A 23,025-nucleotide genomic window follows, 5' to 3' on the forward strand; every position below is an offset into this window, starting at 1 on the left:
GGTGTTACAGTTGAATAAAGGTAATTATGAGGGCATGAGAGAGGAACTGACTAAAATAGACTGGAAGCAGAGGCTAGCCGGGAAGACAGTAGAGCAAAAATGGCAGGAGTTTGTCGGTATAATTGAGGACACTGTACAGAAGTTCATTCCCAAGAAAAGAAAGATTAACCGGGGAGGGATTAGACAACCTTGGCTGACAAAGGAAGTCAGGAAATGTATTAAAGAAAAAGAGAGATCCTATAAAGTGGCTAAGAACAGTGGGAAATCAGAAGATTGGGAAGGATACAAAAGCAAACAGAGGATAACAAAGAGTGTAATAAGAAATGAGGATCAAATATGAAGGTAGGCTAGCCAGTAATATTAGAAATAATAGTAAAAGTTTCTTTTAGTACATAAGAAACAAACGACAGGCAAAAGTAGACATTGGGCCACTTCAAACTGATGCAGGAAGCCTAGTGATGGGAGATAAGGAAATAGCAGGAGAACTTAAGTACTTTGCGTCAGTTTTCACAGTGGAAGACATGAGTAAAATCCCCAAAATTAAAGGGTGTCACGGGGCTGAGTTGAGTATGGTTGCCACTACGAAAGAGATAGTGCTAGAAAAGTTAAAAAGTCTTAAAATTGATAAATCTCATGGCCCCGATGGGATACACCCTAGAGTTCTGAGAGAGGTGGCTGAGGAAATAGCAGAGGCATTGGTTGAGATCTTTCAAGAGTCACTGGAGTCAGGAAAGGTCCCGGATGATTGGAAGATGGCTGTTGTAACCCCCTTGTTCAAGAAAGGATCAAGGCAAAAGATGGAAAATTATAGGCCAATCAGCTTAACCTCGGTTGTTGGTAAAATTCTAGAATCCATCATTAAGGATGAGGTTTCTAAATTCTTGGAAGAGCAGAGTCTGATTAGAACAAGTCAACATGGATTTAGTAAAGGGAGGTCATGCCTGACAAACCTGTTGGAATTTTTTGAAGAGGTAACAAGTAGGTTAGACCAGGGAAACCCAGTGGATGTGGTCTATCTAGACTTTCAAAAGGCCTTTGATAAGGTGCCACACGAGAGGCTGCTGAGCAAGGTGAGGGTCCATGGTGTTCGAGGTGAGCTGCTGGGATGGATTGAGGATTGGCTGTCTAACAGAAGGCAGAGAGTTGGGATAAAAGGTTCTTTTTCAGAATGGCAGCCGGTGACGAGCGGTGTCCCGCAGGGTTCGATGCTGGGGCCATAGCTGTTCGCATTATATATTAATGATTTGGATGAGGGAACCGGGGGCATTCTAGCGAAGTTTGCCGATGATACAAAGTTAGGTGGACAGGCAGGTAGTACTGAGGAAGTGGGGAGGCTACAGAAGGATCTAGACAGGTTGGGAGAGTGGTCCAGGAAATGGCTGATGGAATTTAACGTGAGCAAGTGCGAGGTCTTGCACTTTGGCAAAAAGAATAAAAGCATGGACTATTCTCTAAATGGTGAGAAAATTAATAAAGCCAAAGCACAAAGGGATCTGGGAGTGCTAGTCGAGGATTCTCTAAAGGTAAACATGCAGGTTGAGTCTGTGATTAAGAAAGCGAATGCAATGTTGTCTCTTATCTCAAGAGGGTTGGAATATAAAAGCAGAGATTTACTACGAAGACTTTATAAAACTCTGGTTAGGCCCCATTTGGAGTACTGTGTCCAGTTTTGGTCCCCACACCTCAAGAAGGACATACTGGCACTGGAACGTGTCCAGCAGAGATTCACACGGATGATCCCTGGAATGACAGGTCTAGCATATGAGGAACGGCTGAGGATACTGGGATTGTATTCGTTGGAGTTTAGAAGATTAAGGGGAGACTTAATAGAGACGTACAAAATAATACATGGCTTGGAAAAGGTGGATGCTAGGAAATTGTTTCTGTTAGACGAGGAGACTAGGACCCGTGGACACAGCCTTAGAATTAGAGGGGGTCATTTCAGAACAGAAATGCGGAGACATTTCTTCAGCCAGAGAGTGGTGGGCCTGTGGTATTCATTGCCACGGAGTGCAGTGGAAGCCGGGACGCTAAATGTCTTCAAGGCCGAGATTGATAGATTCTTGTTGCCTAGAGGAATTAAGGGCTACGGGGAAAACGCTGGTAAGTGGAACTGAAATGCGCATCAGCCATGATTGAATGGCGGAGTGGACTCGATGGGCCGAATGGCCTTACTTCCACTCCTATGTCTTATGGTCTTATCCCACCTATTGTGTGTCTCCTTTTTAGTGAGAAACTTTAATAAAGTTGGAGCAGTGGATTACGGAAAGTAATTTTTATTTTAAGCTCTCTGGACATGACCACTAAGTCAAAATAAATGTGAAATAACCTGGATGCTGGAAATCTAAGATGAAAACTGACCTGGAAAAACTCAGTTAATTGGAGGAATACCACTATTATCGGAGAACAGGGAAAATCACCAGCACATACAAACACTGGCTCAATGTTAAATGTGTAGAGTGTCTGTCTCTGTGTCTGTCATGCTATGATATACCTCGAGAGCAGGTCAGACTTGAACCTGGACCTCCTGCACTGAAGCAGTGACACTACCACTGCCACAAGAACCCTCCTGGTTAAATGTAAGATAAGGGTCAGGAGGCAAGATCCATAAATTGACAAAATGAGCAAAAGAAGCAGAAGATCAGAAGTAGAACATAGAACAGCACAGGTCCTTCAGTCCACAATGTTGTGTCGAGCACTATCTTAAACTAAGATAAACCTAACCTACATACCTCTCAATTTACTGCCATCCATGTGCTTGTCCAATAGTCGCTTAAATATCCCTAATGTCTCTGACTCTACTATCACCGCTGGCAGTGCATTCCACGCATCCACAACTTTTTGGTGTAGAAAACCTACCTCTGACGTCTCCCCTATACCTTCCCTTCACCTTTAAAATTATGACCCCTCATGACAGCAATTTCTGCCCGAGGGAAAAATCTCTGGCTATCTATCTATGCCTGTCATTACCTTCTACACCCCTTAAAAGTCACCTCTTCTTCTGTCCATTGTGAAAAGCCCTAGCTCATTTAACCTCCCTTCTTAAGACAAGCCTTCCGGTCCAGGCAGCATCCTGGTAAATCTCCTTTGCACCGTCTCTACAGCTTCCACATCCTTCTTATAATGAAGTGACCAGAACTGGACATACTATTCCAAGTGTGATTTAATCAGGATTTTATAGAGCTGCAGCAAAACTTTGCGGCTCTTAAACTCAATCCTCCTGTTAATGAAAACCAAAACACCATACGCCTTCTGAAAAACACTATCACTTTGGGTGGTAACTTTGAGGGATCTATGTACGTGGACTCCAAGATCCTGCTGTTCCTCCACACTGCCAAGAATCCTGTCTTTAACCCTGTATTCTCCATTCAAATTAGACCTTCCAAATGAATTAATTTGCAATTATCCAGGCTGAACTCCACCTGCCACTTCTCAGCCCAGCTCTGCATCCTGTCAATGTCTTGTAGTCTGCAACAGCCCTTGACACTATCTACAACACCACAGACCTTTGTGTCATTGGTAAATTTATTAACCCACCCTTTCACTTCTTCATTCAAGTAATTTATAAAAACTACAAAGAGCAGAGGCTCAAGAACAAATCCCTGTGGGGCCCCATTGGTCACAGGCCTCCAGGCAGTATACTTTCCATCCACTACCACTTGCTGTCATCTTTTGCTCAGCCAATTCTGTATCCAGATAGCCAAATTTCCCTGCAAATCATACTTCCTAACTTTGAGTGCGCCTACCGGTAGGGAACTGCATCAAATGCCTTACTGAAATCCATATGCACCATATCCACTGCTTAACGTTCATCAAATTGTCTTGTCACGTCTTCAAAGAACTCAAAATAAAGTTTGTGAGGCATGACAATGGAACTGTTCTTCCAAATAGCCATAAATGCTATCTCCCAGCATCCTTTCCAGTACCTTGCTTCCCATAGACGGAAGGCTGGTCTGTAATTCCCAGGGATTTCCCTATTCCCTTTCCAGAACCGGACCAACATTCGCCTCCCTCCAATCAGCTGCTGCTACTCCTGTGGAGAGTGAGGATGGAAAAATCATTGCCAGAGGTGCAGCAATGTCATTTCTTGCTGCTTGTAGTAACCTTGAGTATATCTGATTCAGCCCTAGGAACCTACTTACCTTGATGCTTCCCAGAATTTCCAGCACATCCACTTTCTTAATATCAATCTGTTCAAGCCTATTACTCTGGTCCATGGTTTTCTCACTATCAACAAGGTCCCTCTCTCGGGTGAATACTTAAGCAAAAAACTCATTTAGGGCCTCCCTTATCTCTTCAGACTCCAGGCACAAGTTTCCTTCAGTATCCCTGATTGGCCCTACCCTTTCTCTGATCATTCTCTTCTTCCTCACGTATGTGTAGAACACCTTTGGGTTTTCCCTAATCCTTCCCGCCAAGGCCTTATTGTGCTCCATCCTACTCCTCAGTCTGTTTTTGAGTTCTTTCCTAGCTACCCTGTAATCTTATAAAGCTGTGCCAGATCCTTGCTGCTTCAACCTTCATTTTTGATGAAGCTCCTCTTCTCTGGTCATCCAAGGCTTCTTCGCCTTCCCATTCCTAGCTAGTCTCCGTGGGACAAAGCTATCCAACGCTTGCAACAAGTGCTCCTTAATCAGCCCCACATTTGTTGTGCATTTCCCATGTTCCCAATTTATACTCAACAGCTCTGGTCTGCATAATTTCCCCTCCCCCAATTAAATACCCTTCCATTCTGTCTGTTCCTATCCCCCTCCATGGCTTTGGTAAATGTGAGGCAGTTGTGGTCAGGGATGTCGAAATGATCTCCCACCGAGAGATCTGGCACCAAATCCACTATGACCTCCCCCAGGTCAACCTATTTACGTATTGAGTCAGGAATCCTTCCTGGACACCTGACAAAATTGGCTCCATCCAGACCATCGGCACTAAGGAGATTCCAATCAATATTGGGGAAGTTGAACTCACCTGTTTTTTAAAAAGTTCTAAACCCTGGTTAGCAACCATCCTGCCCCTGTGAAATCCATGTCTCTGTTATGGCCACAACATTGTAGTTCCAAGTACTGATCCATGCTCTACGTTCATCACTCTTATTCCTGACGCATCTTGCAATGAAATAGACACACTTTTTAACCCATCCCTTTGCTCTATCAACTGTGTATAATTCCTGACAGACACTGCATTCTATTTCTGCCTGTTCAACGACTACCCTCTCCTCTGATCTGTAGCTCTGCTTCCCACCCCCCTACCAAACTAGTTTAAACCCACCCGAAGTGCTGTAGCAAATCAAATGCCCAGGACATTGGTGCCCCTGCAGTTTAATTGCAACCTGTCCTTCATGTACAGGGCCCACCTTCCCCAGAATGATCTACATATCTGAAGCTCTCCCTCCTGCACCCAGCCCTGTGAGTGTTTAGCTGCACCCCCATCTTGTTCCTCGCCTCACTAGCATGTGGCACTGGTAGTAATCCTGAGATTACTACTCTGCTCATTCTACTTTGTAATTTCATAATTCCCTGAAATCACTTTTTTTTTTAGATCCTCATCCCTTTTCCTAGCTATGTCATTGGTATCAATGTGCACCATGACTTCTGGCTGATCACCCTCCCCCTTCAGAATCCTGTACACTCGATCAGAGGCATCTGTGACCCTGGCATGGGATGCAATATGCCTTCCAGGAGTCCCGATTGCGACCACAGAATCTCCCGTCTGTTCCTCTAACTATTGAGTCCTACCACTGGCACTTTTCTATTCTCGCACCTTCCCTTCTGAGCCACAGAGCTAGGCTCAGTGCCAGAGACCTGGCCATTATGGTTTTCCCTTGGTAAGTTGTCCTCCATAACATTATCCAAAATGGTATGCTTATTATTATGGGGAACAACCACAGGGATTCCCTGTACTGCCTGCCTGTTCCCTTTCTGTCCCCTGACTGTAACCCATCTACCTTTGTCCTGTACCTGAGCTGAGGCGACCTCCCTGTAACTCCTCTTTATTTCCCCTCCTCCACCGCCTCCTGAATGATCAGAAGTTCATCCAGCTCCAACTCCAGTTCCTTAATACGGTTTCCAGGAGCTGAATTCCCAAAGGGACTAGTGGAAAAAACTAACCTTACCAAATCGGCGCACAGAACCTTTTTTTTGGTTAGAGGAGGAGGATGAGTGGCAGACACTATCTTATTGCTTAGGTAAAGCAACCATCCAAATGTTTTACCTCACTTACTCAGCAGTCCTGTGTCTGCTCCTACTCAGCCTGCACTCCACCTATTCACGAGATCTGTTATTAAAGAAGGAATTTACCTTCTTGGCAGTTCCCTGGTTCTTGCTCTCACCCCTGCCACTGCTGCTGCAAACATGGGGACTGCTGATCCCACGAGGTAATGTATTTTTATTTTAAAAAGAAGAATTTACCTTCCTGGCAGACCCCCTCTGGTCCTTGCTCTCACTTCACACTCAAGTGTTCTGTAGATTCTGAAAGAAGACTTCAAAGTAAATGTGGTTCTAGGATAGGAATATGAACTTAGAGTTTAGAGATGTACAGCACGCAAACGGACCCTTCAGTACAACCCGTCTATGCCGACCAGATATCCCAACCCAAGGCGGCACGCCTCACAGCTTCAGAGACTCTGGTTCGATTCCGGCCTCTGGTGACTGTCTGTCTGTGTGGAGTTTGCACATTCTCCCTGTGACTGTGTGGGTTTCCTTCGTGTGCTCTGGTTTCCTCCCACAGTCCAAAGATGTGCAGGTCAGGTGAATTGGCCATGCTAAATTGCCCATAGTGTTAGGTGCGTTAGTCAGAGGGAAATGGATCTGGATGGGTTACTCCTTGGAGGGTCGGTATGGACTTGTTGGCCCGAAGGGCCTGTTTCCACACTGTAGGGAATCTAATCTAGTCCCACCTGCCAGCACCTGGTCCAAACCCTCCCTATCCATATATCCATGCAAATGCCTTTTAAATGTTGCAATTGTACCAGCCTTCACCACCACCTCTGGCAGCTCATGCCATACACGTACCACTGTGTGAAAAGGTTGCCCATTAGGTCTCTTTTATATCTTTCCCTTCTTACCCTAAACCTATGCTCTCTAGTTCTGGACTCCTCCACCCCAGGAAAAATCTTCGTCTATTTATCCTATCCATGCCCCTCATGATATAAATCTCTATAAAGTCACCCCTCAACCTCCGATGCTCCAGGGAAAACAGCCCCAGTGTGTTCAGTCTCTTCCTGTAGCTCAGATCCTCCAACCCTGGCAACATCCTTGTAAATCTTTTCTGAACCCTTTCAAGTTTCACAACATTTTTCCGATAGGAAGGAGACCAGAATTGCACGCAGTATTCTAACAGTGGCCTAACCAATATCCTGTACAGCCACAACATGACCTCCCAACTCCTGTGCTCTATACTCTGACCAATAAAGGAAAGCATACCAAATGCCTCCTTCACTATCCTATCTACCTGCGACTCCACTTTCAAGGAGCTATGAAACTGCACTCCAAGGTCTCTTTATTCAGCAACACTCCCTCGGCTTTACCATTAAGTGCATAAGTCCTGCTAAGACTTAATTTCCCAAAATGCAGCACGTCTCATTTATCTAAAGTAAACTCCACCTGCCACTTAGCTCATTGGCCCATCTAATCAAGATCCAGTTGTAATCTGAGGTAACCTTCTTCGTTGTCTGCTACACCTCCAATTTTAATGTCATCTGCAAACTTACTATACCTCTTACACTCACATCCAAATGATTTAGATGAATGATGAAAAGTAGTGGACCCAGCACCGATCCTTATGGCACTTTTCTGGTCACAGGCCTTCAGTTTGAAGAATAATCCTCCACCACCAACCTCTGTCTTCTACCTTTGAGTCAGTTGTGTATCCAAATGGCTGGTTCTCCCTGTATTTGGTGAGATCTAACCCTGCTCACCAGTCTCCCATGGGGAACCTTGTTGAACGCCTTACTGAAGTCTATATAGATCACATTTATCACTCTGCCCTCATCAATTCTCTTTGCTACTTCTTCAAAAAACTCAATCAAGTTAGTGAGACATGATTTCCCACGCACAAAGCCATGTTGACTATCCCGAATCAGTCCTTGCCTTTCCAAATACATGTACAGTAGCGCCTTGACTTAAGAACTTAATCTGTCCTGGGACCCGGTTCGTAAACCAAAAAGTTTGCGAACTGAATCGATTTTTTTTCCCGTTGTTCGGATAGCGTAAGAATGCTTGGACAGCTGTTCACAACGCACGCGCCAAAGACTAACTGAATGAGATCACGCAGGGCCTGAGAGCTTTTGCGTTCAACATGCACATAGCAAAGCAGAACAATGAAACCACGTGGTCGCACACGGGCTTTTTGCGTTCATACCTGGAATTTTTTTACGTACGTTGAAGCAAAATTTTATATACAATCCTGCTCGTAAACCGATTTGTATGTGAATGGGGTCGTTCGTATGTCGAGGTGCTACTGTACACCCTGTCTCTCAGGATTGTCTCCAACAACTTGCCCACCACCGACGTCAGGCTCACTGGTCTATCATTCCCTTGCTTGTCCTTACCACCCTTCTTAAACAGTGGCACCACATTCGACAACTTCCAGTCTTCCGGCACCTCACCTGTGACAATCGATGATACAAATTTCTCAGCAAGAGGCCCAACCATCACTTCCCTAGCTTCCCACAGAGTTCTAGGGTACACCTCATCAGGTCCTGGGGATTGATCCATTTGTGTTTCAAGACATCCAGCACTTCCTCCTCTGTAATATGGGCGTTTTAATGACGTCACCATCTATTTCCTTACATTCTAATATCTTCCATGTCTTTTTTGACAGTAAACACTGATGCAAAATATTTGTTTAGTATCTCCCCCATCTCCTACAGCTCCACACAAAGGCTGACTTACTGATCTTTGAGGGGCCCTATTCTCTCCCTAGTTATCCTTTTGTCCTTAATGTATTTGTAAAAACCCTTTGGATTCTCCTTCACTCTGTTTGCAAAAGCTATCTCATGTCCCCTTTTTGCCCTCCTGACTTCCCTCTTAAGCATACTCCTACTGCCTTTATACTCTTCTAAGGATTCACTCGATCTATCCTGTCTATACCTGACATATGCTTCCTTTTTCTTAACCAAACCTTCAATTTCTTTAGTCATCCAGCATTCAAGGTTTGGCAGGAGATTTGTAGCTCAGGTGCTCGTTGTTGTGGTTCTGTTCGCCAAGCTGGGAATTTGTCTTGCAAACGTTTCGTCCCCTGTCTAGGTGACATCCTCGGTGCTTGGGAGCCTCCTGTGAAGCGCTTCTGTGCTGTTTCCTCCGGCATTTATAGTGGCCTGGCTCTGCCGCTTCCGGTTGTCAGTTCGAGCTGTCTGCTGTAGTGGCCGGTATATTGGGTCCAGGTCGATGTGTGTGTTTGTTGATAGTCTGTGGATGAGTGCCATGCCTCTAGGAATTCCCAGGCTGTTCTCTGTTTGGCTTGCCCTATAATGGTAGTGTTGTCCCAGTCGAATTCATGTTGCTTGTCGTCTGTGTGTGTGGCTACTAAGGATAGCTGGTCGTGTCGTTTCGTGGCTAGTTGGTGTTCATGGATGCGGATCGTTAACTGTCTTCCTGTTTGTCCTCTGTAGTGTTTTGTGCAGTCCTTGCATGGGATTTTGTACACTACATTAGTTTTGCTCATGTTGGGTATCGGGTCCTTCGTTCTGGTGAGTTGTTGTCTGAGCGTGGCTGTTGGTTTGTGTGCTGTTATGAGTCCTAGTGGTCGCAGTAGTCTGGCTGTCAGTTCAGAAATGCTCCTGATGTATGGTAGTGTGGTTAGTCCTTTGGGTTGTGGTATGTCCTCGTTCCGTTGTCTCTCCCTTAGGCATCTGTTGATGAAATTGCGAGGGTATCAGTTTTTGGCGAATACCTTGTATAGATGTTCCTCTTCCTCTTTTTGTAGTTCTGGTGTGCTGCAGTGTGTTGTGGCCCTTTTGAATAGTGTTCTGATGCAACTTCATTTGTGTGTGTTGGGGTGGTTGCTTTCATAGTTTAGGACTTGGTCTGTGTGTGTGGCTTTCCTGTAAACCTTTGTGGTGAATTCTCAGTTCGGTGTTCTATGTACCATCACGTCTAGGAATGGCAGTTGGTTGTCCTTCTCTTCCTCTCTCTAGTGAATCTGATTCCTGTGAGTGTGGCGTTGAATACGACTGGGACAACACTACCATTCTAGGGCAAGCCAAACAGAACAGCCTGGGAATTCCTAGAGGCATGGCACTCATCCACAGACTCTATCAACAAACACATCGACCTGGACCCAATATACCGGCCACTACAGCGGACAGCTCGAGCTGACAACCGGAAGTGGCAGAGACAGGCCACTATAAATGCCGGAGGAAACAGCACAGAAGCGCTTCACAGGAGGCTCCCAAGCACTGAGGATGTCACCTAGACAGGGACGAAACGTTTGCAAGACAAACTCCCAGCTCGTCGAATAGAACCACATCATCCAGCATTCCCTATACCTACCAGCCTTCCCTTTCACCCTGACAGGAATATACTTTCTCTGGATTCTCGTTATCTCATTTCCAAAGGCTTCCCATTTTCCAGCCGTCCCTTTACCTGCGAACATTTGAAAGTTCTTGCCTAATACCGTCAAAATTGGTCTTTCTCCAATTTAGAATTTCAACGTTTAGATCTGGTCTATCCTTTTCCATCACTATTTTAAATCTAATAGAATTATGGTCGCTGGCCCCAAAGTGCTCCCCCACTGACACCTCCGTCACCTGCCCTGCCTTCTTTCCCAAGAGTAGGTCAAGTTTTGCACCTTCTCCTAGTAGGTACATCCACATATTGAATCAGAAAACTTTCTTGTACACACTTAACAAATTCCTCTCCATCTAAACCTTTAACACTATAGCAGTCCCTGTCTATGTTTGGAAAGTTAAAATCCCCTACCATAACCATCCTATTATTCTTACAGACAGCTGAGATCTCCTTACAAATTTATTCCTCAATTTCCCTCTGACTATTAGGGGGTCTACAATACAATCCCAATAAGGTAATCATCCCATTCTTATTTCTCAGTTCCACCCAAATAACTTCCCCGGATGTATTTCCGGGAATATCCTTCCTCAGCACAGCTATAATGCCATCCTTTATCAAAAATGCCACTTCCCCTCCTCTCTTGCCTCCCTTTCTATCCTTCCTGTAGCATTTGTGTCCTGGAGCATTAAGCTGCCAGTCCTGCCCATCCCTGAGCTATGTTTCTGTAATTGCTATGATATCCAGGGCCCATGTTCCTGGCTGTGCCCTGTGTTCATCTGCCTTCCCTGTTCGGCCCCTTGCATTGAAATAAATGCAGTTTAGTTTATCAGTCCTACCTTGTTTTCTGCTTTGTCCTGCCTGCTCTGACTGTTTGACTCACTTCTGAGACTGGTACAGTTGAGAGCAGATTGATCTGTTTCCTCACTATCTCCCTGGGTCCCAACCCCCACCTTACTCGTTTAAATCCTCCCAAGCAGCTCTAACAAATCTCCCTGCCAGTATATTAGTCCCCTTCCAATTTAGGTGTAATCCGTCCTTGTTCAGGTCCCTTCTACCCCAAAAGAGATTCCAATGATCTGAAAATGTGGATCCTTCTCCCATACACCAGCTCTTCAGCCAGGCATTCATTGCAAAAAGAATCCCTAACATAAAAGGAGGAAAGTTTGTATTTGTAGTCCAAAAAGAGAGTGAACAGAAGTTGAGATCATAATTTGACCAGAGTAAAGACTTTGGAACTGGCCGGGAATACTGGAGGAAATGAGCCCTTATGATCAAACAGTTTGAGTGGCTACAAGCATAAGTTGATAAAGGTTTCCCAGCTCTAAGTTTGACAGCTGGAAAGAATTTGGTATATGTGACACCAAAGCAGGGACACCCAGCCTTCACACACACAGTAATGTGCACTAAAATTCTGTTCTCTGATGAGACATATCAGGCTAAAGCCAGACTAGTAGCTCATGATTTCAGTGAGAAACTCTCGTACATGCATTGGAGTTCAATAAATAAAGGCAAATGTTTGGAATAGAAATATGTTTAAAAGCATCTAATAAATTATGTAAATTGCAAATGATGCAGCAAGCCTTTGGTATTTTTTTGTTAGTATTGACATTGTTAGCATAAAGGGAATCTTAAAAATAAGAAATAAAAACAGAAGTTGGTGGAAAAGCTCAGCAGATTTGGCAGCATCTGTGAAGAGAAATCAAAATTAATGTCGACCATTCCCATGACCCTTCCTTAAAACTGATAGTAACTAGGATAATATCAGTTTATATGCAGAAGATAGGGTGGAGGAAGAGGTAAGGAGCAAATGACAGGTCGGGATAGAGCCCTAACACTTATAAGCAACATGGTGACTTAATGGTTCGCACTGCTGTCTTACAGTACTAGGGACCTCTGATCGATTCCAGCCTCAGGTGAATGTGTGGAGTTTGCACGTCCTCCCTGTGTCTGTGTGGGTTTTCTCCAGATGTTCCGGTTTCCTCCCACAATCCAAAGACCTGCAGGTTAGGTGAATTGTCCATGGTGTTCAGGGATGTGTAGGTTAGGTGCATTAGTCAGGGGCAAATGTAGAGTAATATAAGGTAGGGAAATGGGTAATGGCAGACTGTGATAACAGGGGTAGGGGATTAGGCCATGGGGGAGTTCAAATTATTGAATTCAAAACGGGGACACTGCTGCCTCCAGACTCAAGTGGAAAATGAGGTGGTGTCATTCCAGCTTGCACAGGCCACAAACTGAGATGTTAGCCAGGGAATGGGGTATGTGTTAAAGTGGTAGGCAACTTGAAGCTCAGGGTCCTTTTTGCGGGCAGTCACCCAATCTACACTTCGTTTTCCCCAGTGTAAAGGAAACCACATTATGAGCAGTGACTGCAGGAAACTAGATTGAGAAGTGCAGGTAAAGTGCTGCTTCACCTGTAAGTTATGTTTGAGTCCTTGGATACTGAGGAGATAAATGGATAGATGTTACACCTTTGGCGATTTTTAAGGCAAGGTGCTGTGGGGATGTATTGGAAGTGAAAGAAGAGTGGACCAAGGAGTCCCGGAGGCACCAGTCCCTGCGGACGGTGGACAGAGGAGGGGAAGGGAATAAGTGTCTAGTGGTGGCACCTCACTGGACATGGTGGCTGATCTTCTGCATGTAGATGCTGGTAGGATGGTAAGTAAGAAGACAGCACCTTTCCCTGGCAACTGCCGAAGGTATAACATCTGCCCATTTAACCATGCACTCACGCACACACTCTCCAAGGGCCCAAGCACACCTTCCAGGTGGAGCAGCACTTTAGCTGCACAGTACACAATCTAGTCTACTGCATTCTCTGCTCACAATGAGGCCTTCCCTACACTGAAGAAGAGTAGACTGGGTGGCTGCTTCATGGATTATTCCGTTCTGATCGCAAAAAAGACCCTGAGCAATCTGTTGTCTACCACTTGAACGCACCACCCTGTTCCCTGGCCAACCTCTGTCTCTGCCTGTTGCAGTGCTCCAATGAAGCTCAGTGTAAGCTGGAAGAACAACATCTCATTTTCCACTCTGGGACCCTGCATCCCTCTGGATGCGCTCTCGAGTTCAATAATTTTAGGGCCTGAACTCTCCATGTCCTAGCCCACTATCCTACACACCAGGTGTAGTTATCACATTGTCTGCCATTGCACACTACCTGTTGTTAGCCACGAACTGTCTCCTTTAACAGATATTCACCCTCCCAGCCAGATTGTTATCGACTTCTTTGTCTGTCCTACTGTTATAGTGTCATAGAGATATACAGTGCAGAAACTGACCCTTTGGTCCAACTGGTCCATGCTGACCAGATATCCTAACTAATATAGTCCCATTTGGCAGCACTTGGCCCATATCCCTCTAAACCCTTCCTATTCATCTAACCCTCCAGATGCCTTTTAAATACTGTAATTGTACCAGCCTCCACCACTTCCTCTGGCAGCTCATTCCAAACATACACCATCCTCTGCGTGAAAACATTGCCCCTTAAGTCCCTTTTACATCTTTCCCCTCTCACCCTGAACCTATGCCCTCTAGTTCTGGACTCCCCCATCCCAGGGAAAAGACCTTGTCTGTTTATCCTAGCTGTGCCCCTCATGATTTTATAAATCTCTGAGGTCACCCCTCAGCCTCTGCTGTAGGGAAAACAGCCCCAGCCTATTCAGCCTCTCTCTATAGCTCAAATTTTCCAACCCTGGCAACATCCTTGTAAATCTTTTCTGAGCGCTTTCAAGTTTCACAACCTCCTTTTGATAGGAAAGAGACCAGAATTGTACGCAATATTCCCAAGTGTTCTTCTCTCTCTTTGGGTTCTATCTCTATCTATTGTTTACTCCTTACCTCCCCCACCCTATCCTCTGCATATAAACTGACATTTTCCCAGATACCATCACTTCTGTGGAAGAGTCACTGGACTGGAAACGTTAATGTCAATTTCAAAGATGCTGCCTTGGCCTACTGAGCTTTTCCAGCAACTTTTGTTTTTGTTTCTGATTTACAACATCTACAGTTTTTTCAGTTTTTAAATAAGGAATTTTCAAAAATTGAGCATTGATGCCAAGGTACCAGTTGTTAACTTTTTGGTAAACAGTCTATCTTATTCAATAAAGTTTTGGAAATCCTTTGAAGGGCACCTGGTGGAATGAGGAGTTATAAATTCATGAAAATATAAATTTTTGCTTTGGTTACTAACGGTTTAGCCTGTGAAATAGTTCCACGAAGGCCAGCATCCTGTCACTGTCATCCTTTATTTACATGTGCACAGTATGTAATTCTGACCCAACTAGTTCAGAGCTGGCTCTTCAAGTGGGCAAAACCCCTAACACACTCTGTATCTGTCAACTAGGACTGCATGATTGAGGCTGTAAACTTGGTCCAATCAGAGAACTTGTACTCTTAAGATCCACCAGGCTGACCTCGTTCCAATCACGACAGCCTAGTTCTCTTGCGGAAGGAGAAATGTGGCAGAGGCAGCTGATCATATTGTCCTCCATCTTACCAAAAAATAAATAATATGAGCTCCTCCCACTTCTATCTCCTCTAATCTCATCTCCAACAGTGTGATTGGTAATGAATACTGTTTGCAATCAAGAAAAGAAGCCTTTGAATTATTGGATAATTCTGGAAAGAGTGTGTCTGAGTGCTTATATAGTCTAACCCAGTCTGGCATTGGATGCCAAAACCAGTAGTCCATTATACCCTTAAAAATCTGTTTACGTTCGATTAAGGGAAATGAGGTTGAGAGTCATAGAGGGGCTGTGGCCATGGTGAATGAGGGTAATGGTTTCACTAGAGTGCAGAGCGCCAAAATGGAGATGAATGCAATAAAGCAAATCAATAGTGAACAGAATCCAAAATACAGACTTTTAAAATGCACTGCCGGATACTTGAATTCCAAGGATGGATCCCAGAGAAGTTCAAATTGGGAGTGGAAAGGAATTTGGGTGGAGACTGACGCAAGGAAGAGAGAAGGTTAGATGTGATTGATCAAATGCAATTTGCATGAACACACAGGGCTAGATAAATGCATTTGGGAAATTTACATGAGGGTAAGAGGACAGTGAACTCAGGAAAGATTGAGTTAAGATGGAATCTGTACTCTGCAGAGACTGAGGGAGGAAGATATAGAGTTATAGAGATGTACAGCACAGAAACAGACCCTTTGGTCCAATTCTTCCATGTCAGCCAGACATCCTAACCTAATCTAGTCCTATTCGCCAACACTTGGCCCATATCCCTCTATTCAGATGCCTTTCCTAGAACATAGAAAATTACAGCCTAGAACAGGCCCTTAGGCCCACGATGTTATGCCAAGACTTACTCCTGATGTAAAATATAGTAACAACCTACGCACCCCTCACTCACTGCTATCCATGTGCATGTCCAGCAGTCGCTGAAATGTCCCCAATGACTTCGCTCCTACCACCACCGCTGGCAATGCATTCCATGCGTTCACAACTCTCTGCGTAAAGAACCTACCTCTGATGTCTTCTTTATACCTTCCTTCTAATATCTTCAAACTATGACTTCTCGTACCAGTCAATCCTGCCCTGGGGAAATATCTCTGGCTATTTACTCTATCTATTCCTCTCATTATTTTGTATACCTCTATCAGGTCTCCTCTGTTCCTCCTTCTCTCCAGAGAGAAAAGTCCGAGCTTATTCAACCTTTCTTCATAAGGCAAGCCCTCCAGTCCAGGCAGCATCCTGGTAAACCATCTTTGCACCCTCTCCAAAGCCTCTGTATCTTTCCTATAGTAGGGCGACCAGAACTGGACAAAATATTCCAAGTGTGGTCTCACCAGATGCAGCAAAACCTAACAACTCTTTAACTCTATCCCCCTGTTAATGACAGCCAAAACACCATATGCTTTCTTAACAACCCTATCCACTTGGGTGGCAACTTTGAGGGATCTATGTACTTGCACACCCAGATCCCTCTGTACCTCCACACTGCCAAGAACCTTGTCTTTAATCCTATATTCAGCATTCGGGTTCGACCTTCCAAGATGCATCACTTCACATTTATCCAGGTTGAACTCCATCTGCCATTTCTCAGCCCAGCTCTGCATCCTGTCTATGCTGCGCTGCAGCCTGCAGTAGCCCTCTTTACTATCGATGACACCTCCAACCTTTGTGTCATCTGCAAATTTACTAACCCACCCCTCAGCCTCCCCATCCAAGTCATTTATAAAAGCTACAAAGAGTAGAGGCCCAAATACAGAGCCCTGCGGGACCCCACTCAACACTGTCTTCCAGGCAGAATACTTTCCATCTACAACCACACTCTGCCTTCTGTCAGCCAGCCAATTCTGAATCCAGATCGCCAAATCTCCCTGTATCCCATACTTCCTGATTTTATGAATAAGCTACCATGGGGAACAGCGTGGGCCTTGCTGAAATCCACATACACCACATCCATGATCGACTGTCGTCAACCTGTCTTGACACCTCCTCAAAGAACTCAATAAGATTAGTTAGGCATGACCCACCCCTCTCAAAGCCATGCTGACTGTCTTTAATCACACTATGTTTTGCCAAATACTCATAAATCCTATCCCTCAGAATTCTTTCTATAACTTTGCTGACCACAGATGTGAGACTGACTGGTCTGGTAATTGCTAGGGATTTCCCTATTATCCTTCTTGAAAAGAGAAACAACATTCTCCTCCTCCCAGTCATCTGGTACGACTCCCATGGAGAGTGAGGAGGCAAATATCCTTGCCAGCGGCTTAGCAACCTCCTTTCTCGCTTCCCGGAGCAGCCTAGGATAAATCTGGTCTGGCCCTGGGACTTATCAATCTTAATGTTTTCCAAATTTCTAGCACGTCATCTTCATCAATCTTGATCTGGTCAAGACTGTATCCCAGCTCCTCAAAGTTCCCTTTCCTTGGTGAAAACAGAAGCAAAAAACTCATTTAGGGCTTCCCCTATCTGCTGACACTCCACGCACAAGTTCCTTCTGCTATCCCTGATCGGCCCTACCTACTCCCTCATCATTCTCTTATTCCTCACATATGAGTAAAACGCCTTTGGGTTCTCCCTAATCCTTCTTGCCAAGCCTTTTTCGTGCCCCTTCTGGCTCTCCTCAATCCATTCCTGAGCTCCTTTCTAGCAAGCCTGTAATCCTGTAAGCTGTGCAAGATCCTTGTTTCCTCCACTTTACGTAACCTGCCTTCTTCCTTTTGACGAGAAGTTCCTCTGTTCTCATCATCCAAGGGGGTCAAATGTTGTGATCATACCAGCCTCCTCCATTTCTTCTGGCAGCTCATTCCATACATGCACTACCCTCTGCCTGAAAAAGTTGCCCCTTAGGTCACTTTTAAATCTTTCCCTTCTCACCCTAAACCTATGTCCTCTAGTTTTCCCCCACCCCAGGGAAAAGACCTTGTCTATTCACCCTATCCAATGCCCTCATAAATCTGAAGTCACCCTTCAGCCTCCGCGCTCTAGAGAAACAGCCCCAACTTATTCAGCCTCTTACTACAGGTCTAATCCTCCAACCCTGGCAATATCCTTGTAAATCTTTTCTGAACCTTTTCAAGTTTCACAATATCCTTCCAATAGGAGGGGGACCAGAATTGCGCACAATATTCCAAAAATGGCTTAACCAATGTCCAGTACAGTCACAACATGATCTCCTAACTCCTCAATGCTCTGACAAATAAAGGAATGCCCTCACTGTCCTATCCACCCACTACTCCTTCAAGGAGCTATGAACTTGCACTTCAAGGTCTCTTTTTGTTCAGCAACATTCCCCAAGACTTACCATTAATTGTGTAAGTCCTGCTCTGATTTGCCTTTCCAAAATGCAGCACCTCACATTTGTTTGAATTAAACTCGATCTGTCACTCCTCAGCCCGTTGGCCCATCTGATCAAGATCCCGTTGTAATCTGAAGTAACCTTCTTTGCTGTCCACTATGCCTCCAATTCTGGTGTCATCTGCAAACGTACTAACTATACCTCCTATCATTTTTGTAAATGATGAAAAGAAGTGGACCTAGCATCGATTCTATTTTGGCAAATACTTTTAGTTGTCTATAGGAGAGCCTTTGAAAAAAAATTTGTTTAAAGTACTAAATGGCCTGATTGTCATTGTTGAAACTTGGGTAACAAAAATTGATGGGCTAATAGCAGTGGGTGACAAAGTTGAACTTGGGCAATACTGTTGCTTTGGGAAAAGAATATGTAGCTCCCACATTAAAAATCATTAAAACTGTATATTACGAAAATCTGCTATTATGATAAGAAAGGTTGTCTTTGGTGAAAAATAACATGCTGAACATTTGTGCTAATTTTGTTTGTCCTGCTAAAAGGTTTCCATTTTGATTCTTAATCCTTACATAAGCAAATATGTCAAAGACATTTGTTTTCTTGGCTCAGTAAATCATTTTATATTTATGCATAATCGCAACACATGTGTAAGGAGCTGGAGCTAGTTGTTTGATCCTTCACATTTGCTCCATCATTCAGTAACACTGGCTGATCTGGTTGTTGTTTCAGTTGTATGTTCCTGTCTACACCCTTATAACCTTTGATTCTCTTGTTTTTCAAAGATCTAACTCAGCCTGAAATAAATTCAATGACCCAGTCTCCACTGCCATTTTATAGGGAAAAGAATTTCACATGCTAAGATCTTTTTGAGAGAAATATATTATCCTCCTCTGTCTTAAATCCATATACTCAAGTTTTAGATTTCTTCTTAGAAGCCATTCAGCTCCTGACCTCCGTTCAACTTTAGTTCAAACATGAACAAAAGAGCTAAATTCCAGATCATATGATGTCAAGGAGTCCTAGGAAAACAGGAGTTGGTGGGATTTGGGGAGAAAACACTCAACTGATTGGAGTCATTACCTGGCACAAACGATAGTTATGATTGTTGAAGGTTTAAATTAACTACTTGTCTACCGCCTCTAGATTTTCAGTTAGTCTTGCATAGTGAACTCGGATGCAAGTTACCTGTTCAAAGCCTTCACCATTGCCTTATTTTTCACAATCAATTCCCCAAACACATTCAAGATGTCCAACACTTCGGTTTAGTTGCTGCTCGTTGTATTCAATGCTTGTAGAAATTTGCCATGTGTTTTTATTACCAGCTAGCATTTTCTCTTATTCTGTTTTATCTTTTTTTAGTCCTTCTTTTGTTCTTAAAAATCTGACCAATCCTTTGACTACTACTAACATGCAGATATGTACAGTGTTTCTTTCAATGTTACTCCCAACTTCCTGTTTTACCTTGGATGATGCATCCTTGCCAAGAGCCTTTCTTCTTTCTCACAAAGAGAAACGAGTTATTAAGTAACTTCAATTCTGCTACTCTAACCCTATTATCCTACTTTTTAACCTAATTTCCTAATTCACCCTAGTCAACTTTACCTACATAACATCATAATTACCTTTAGGTTTTAAACCACGAGGACTGTCACCTCTCCCTTTCATGAAGTTTGCATGAAATTTAATTGTGTTGTGATCACTGGCACTTTGGGACTTCTTTTGCAGTGAAATTATTGATTAATTCTGTCTCATTGCACATGATCGGATCTAGATTAGCCTGCTTCCTGGATGGTGCTGGAAATTACTTTTATAAGCAATTGTTCTAAAACAGTCTCTGAAATATATTTCTCTGCCTATCTTAAACCTATAATCTTCTGCTAAACTGCATGTACGTGAAAGTCACTTGTGATTATTGCAGTTCATCTCTTTCTTGCCCCATTTATTTTTACTGTATTCTCTGTCCAGAACTGTAACTATTGTTAGAGAGCCAATGAGCTAATCCCACAAGTGAATCTCCTGTTTTGCTATATCTTACCTCTGCCCAAGCTACACAACATTTTCAAACTAAGTTCATCTCTCTACACTGAACTAACGTTATCCTTCATTAATAAAACTATTCCATCACCTTTTCCCAGCTTGCAGTCATTCTGATATGTAAAATACCTCCAGCGTTTGGATCACCTGCCATCCATGTTGCTGTAATAATGATCAGGTCAAACATGTTCATCTCCATCTGTGCTAAGAGTACATCCCTTTTGCCCTTTTGTAAAATTCAGTATAAAAGTAGCAATAGATATGTGATCCTCTGGGAAAGTAGAAGTTTATTTTGTTTCTGGCCAAGTCTTATGTTGTTTTACTGCCATAATGGCTGTGGAAGAGTTCTGGATGTTGTCTTGCCTTCTGATAATTAAAACATCTATTTTTAAAAAGAAACAAGCATTCAATGCGATGCTATTTTTCTACATTCTGTTAACAAGTAAACTGTTGAAAAATGTGAAGAGATTCCAACAAATCTTGATGTTTTTCGCATCAAAACGTAGGTTTGCTTCAATCAAGATTTAATCATAAACTTTTCCTCTTCTGAGACGAGTTCCCTAATGCTTCTAAGATTTTGTTTTTCTGTAATTGGCACGCCTGAACTGTACTTGCCTCTTTGGCCTTTCCTCACCTAACCTGTGCTACAACCAACCAGGAAGGTTAAATTCTTTTCGGCAAATTAAAATGTAAATTTTCTTAGGATTAGGAATTAAAGTTGCTGTTTCTTTCACTCAAATATTTAAATTTGGTTCTTACTGCTTACAGTAGGAATTGTTAACGACATTTAATTTAACATGCCAGCAAATACTGTATTCACCCTCAGAAAATGACCACACTGGATCATGTTTTATTCGCAAATCGAAAAATTTTATGTATTAGGTGAACTGTTTTATGCCAACAGATAATTGACAAGAGAGTTGCACCTACTTTTGGTCTGGAAAGTTATTTGCATGAGAATTCTTTGGATCCTCATTTTTATATCTGTTGACAAAGTGGTTATCATATGACCTGTGTAAACCATCTTTCAGTTGTACGTGGATAATTGGAGGGAAGAGACTGCTATTTTTCTAGACACTCTTTCTGTTGTTAGCGCTAGTCCTATTATTCATTAATATAATTTGTTCCGATTAAATAATTGGAAGCTAAGAAGAGTCCTCACCCACCATCCTGCTGTACATACTCTAACTATATATTCCATTGTCATTGTGTGTCACCTTCTCAGGCTAAATAAGACCATTTGGTGTCACTGCTGTACTCCTTTTGTCTTGACTGATTGCTGTAGAGTCGCAGTAGTTCTGGGAGACTTTAGGCACATAGGGACAGGCAGTAAAGTGGTGGCTTTGGTCATGTGGCCAATTCAGGGGAAAAAAATGATTTGAACAAAAACTGCCTGTATTAACTTCTGCATTTTATCGTTGTATGCCTCATCTATCTCTTTTTCACTATAGACTCAACAATTCCATCATTTTCTGGTCATATTAAAATATTTTCCTTTTTAAAGCAACCTGAGGGAATCATTGTCTGGTAAATACTGTGGTTTCCCGATAAATTATTAACTTTCTCTGCAACTTGTAAACACCTCTGGCTGCCTAGCAGTGACAATATTGTTGGGTAAATGGAACAAATGCTGCTGCAGCTCAGCAGGCATTGACCGCCTACTACAGCTATTTATTAATTTGAAACTGGAATAAAAACATAATGGTGGCTGAACATGGTAAAGCCTGGACAGCACTACAGCATGCTCATGGTGATTCCTTCCAAATGATTTCGGGAATATTGCACGAAAAGGTAAAAGCCAATCCCATCATTGTGCAACTGTCCATTTTAAATTATGTGCAGTGTCCATAGCAGATAGCTGGCTACAGGTGTAAATTAACTAATACAGACAATGAGAGAGCATTTTTATTTTATTAAACATTGTTTGATCTTTGCAGCTTTTGTTTTATCTCCTTTGTCCTTGTTGATAACTAATTGTTCTGTTTATTGTCCTAAATTAACTCTTCAATGATGTGTACATTTTGTTTTTATTGATTTATTTCACTTAACAAATATCTATAATGGAATTTTAAATCTTGGTACGTTCAACGGTGCTAAATGTTTTTTACAAATATGTTACAAATAATATGGATTTATATGACTGTTCAACTACTTTTGTAGAATTTCCTTGAATGGCTGAACATGAATTCTTTTAATTGTCATAAAATTTGTTGCAAGAAATTTTATATCTTTTTAGTATTCAGGTTCCAACATTTTCATTTATGCATATGAGCAACTTAGATTCTCCACATTAGAAATGTCTAAGTGCATCAATTTGGTTTACTGGCTGTCAGAAATTCGGACAACATTCAAAGAGTGCACAACATAAGGTAGTGCCTCAGTTTGCTACAGCTGTATATAAGTTCATTATTGACAAGTCTCGGAGTTGTTATCCTTCTGGCTACTGTAGTAACATTAGTTACTGGGTTGTCAATCTTTGCGATTTCAACAAATGGATGTGTTCGTGGAGGTAATGATTTTCGTTATACTTGGGTCACCAAAACACGGAACTGATTATGGTCAGTCAATAACCTCTTGGCAGTGTTTTACTCTTTTGAGCTATCCGGCTCTTGAGAGTTCAGGTCTTAACTATGTTGCCAAGATGACAATTGTGTGAAGTCTGACGTCATGTTTTCAGTCTGGATGAGGTAATGATATTTGATGTTTCTAGACT

The 23,025-nt window shown here is 43.0% G+C and overlaps 1 protein-coding gene across 3 annotated transcripts in view; it reads left to right on the forward strand.

Moving 5' to 3' along the window:
* The window catches only part of slc12a1 (solute carrier family 12 member 1), a 121,577-nt gene that overhangs the window by 15,348 nt on the left and 83,204 nt on the right, over positions 1-23,025 (forward strand). The gene's annotated exons all lie outside the window — the stretch shown is intronic.

Source organism: Chiloscyllium punctatum, chromosome 33, assembly GCF_047496795.1.
Source record: "Chiloscyllium punctatum isolate Juve2018m chromosome 33, sChiPun1.3, whole genome shotgun sequence".
Lineage (NCBI taxonomy): Eukaryota > Metazoa > Chordata > Chondrichthyes > Orectolobiformes > Hemiscylliidae > Chiloscyllium > Chiloscyllium punctatum.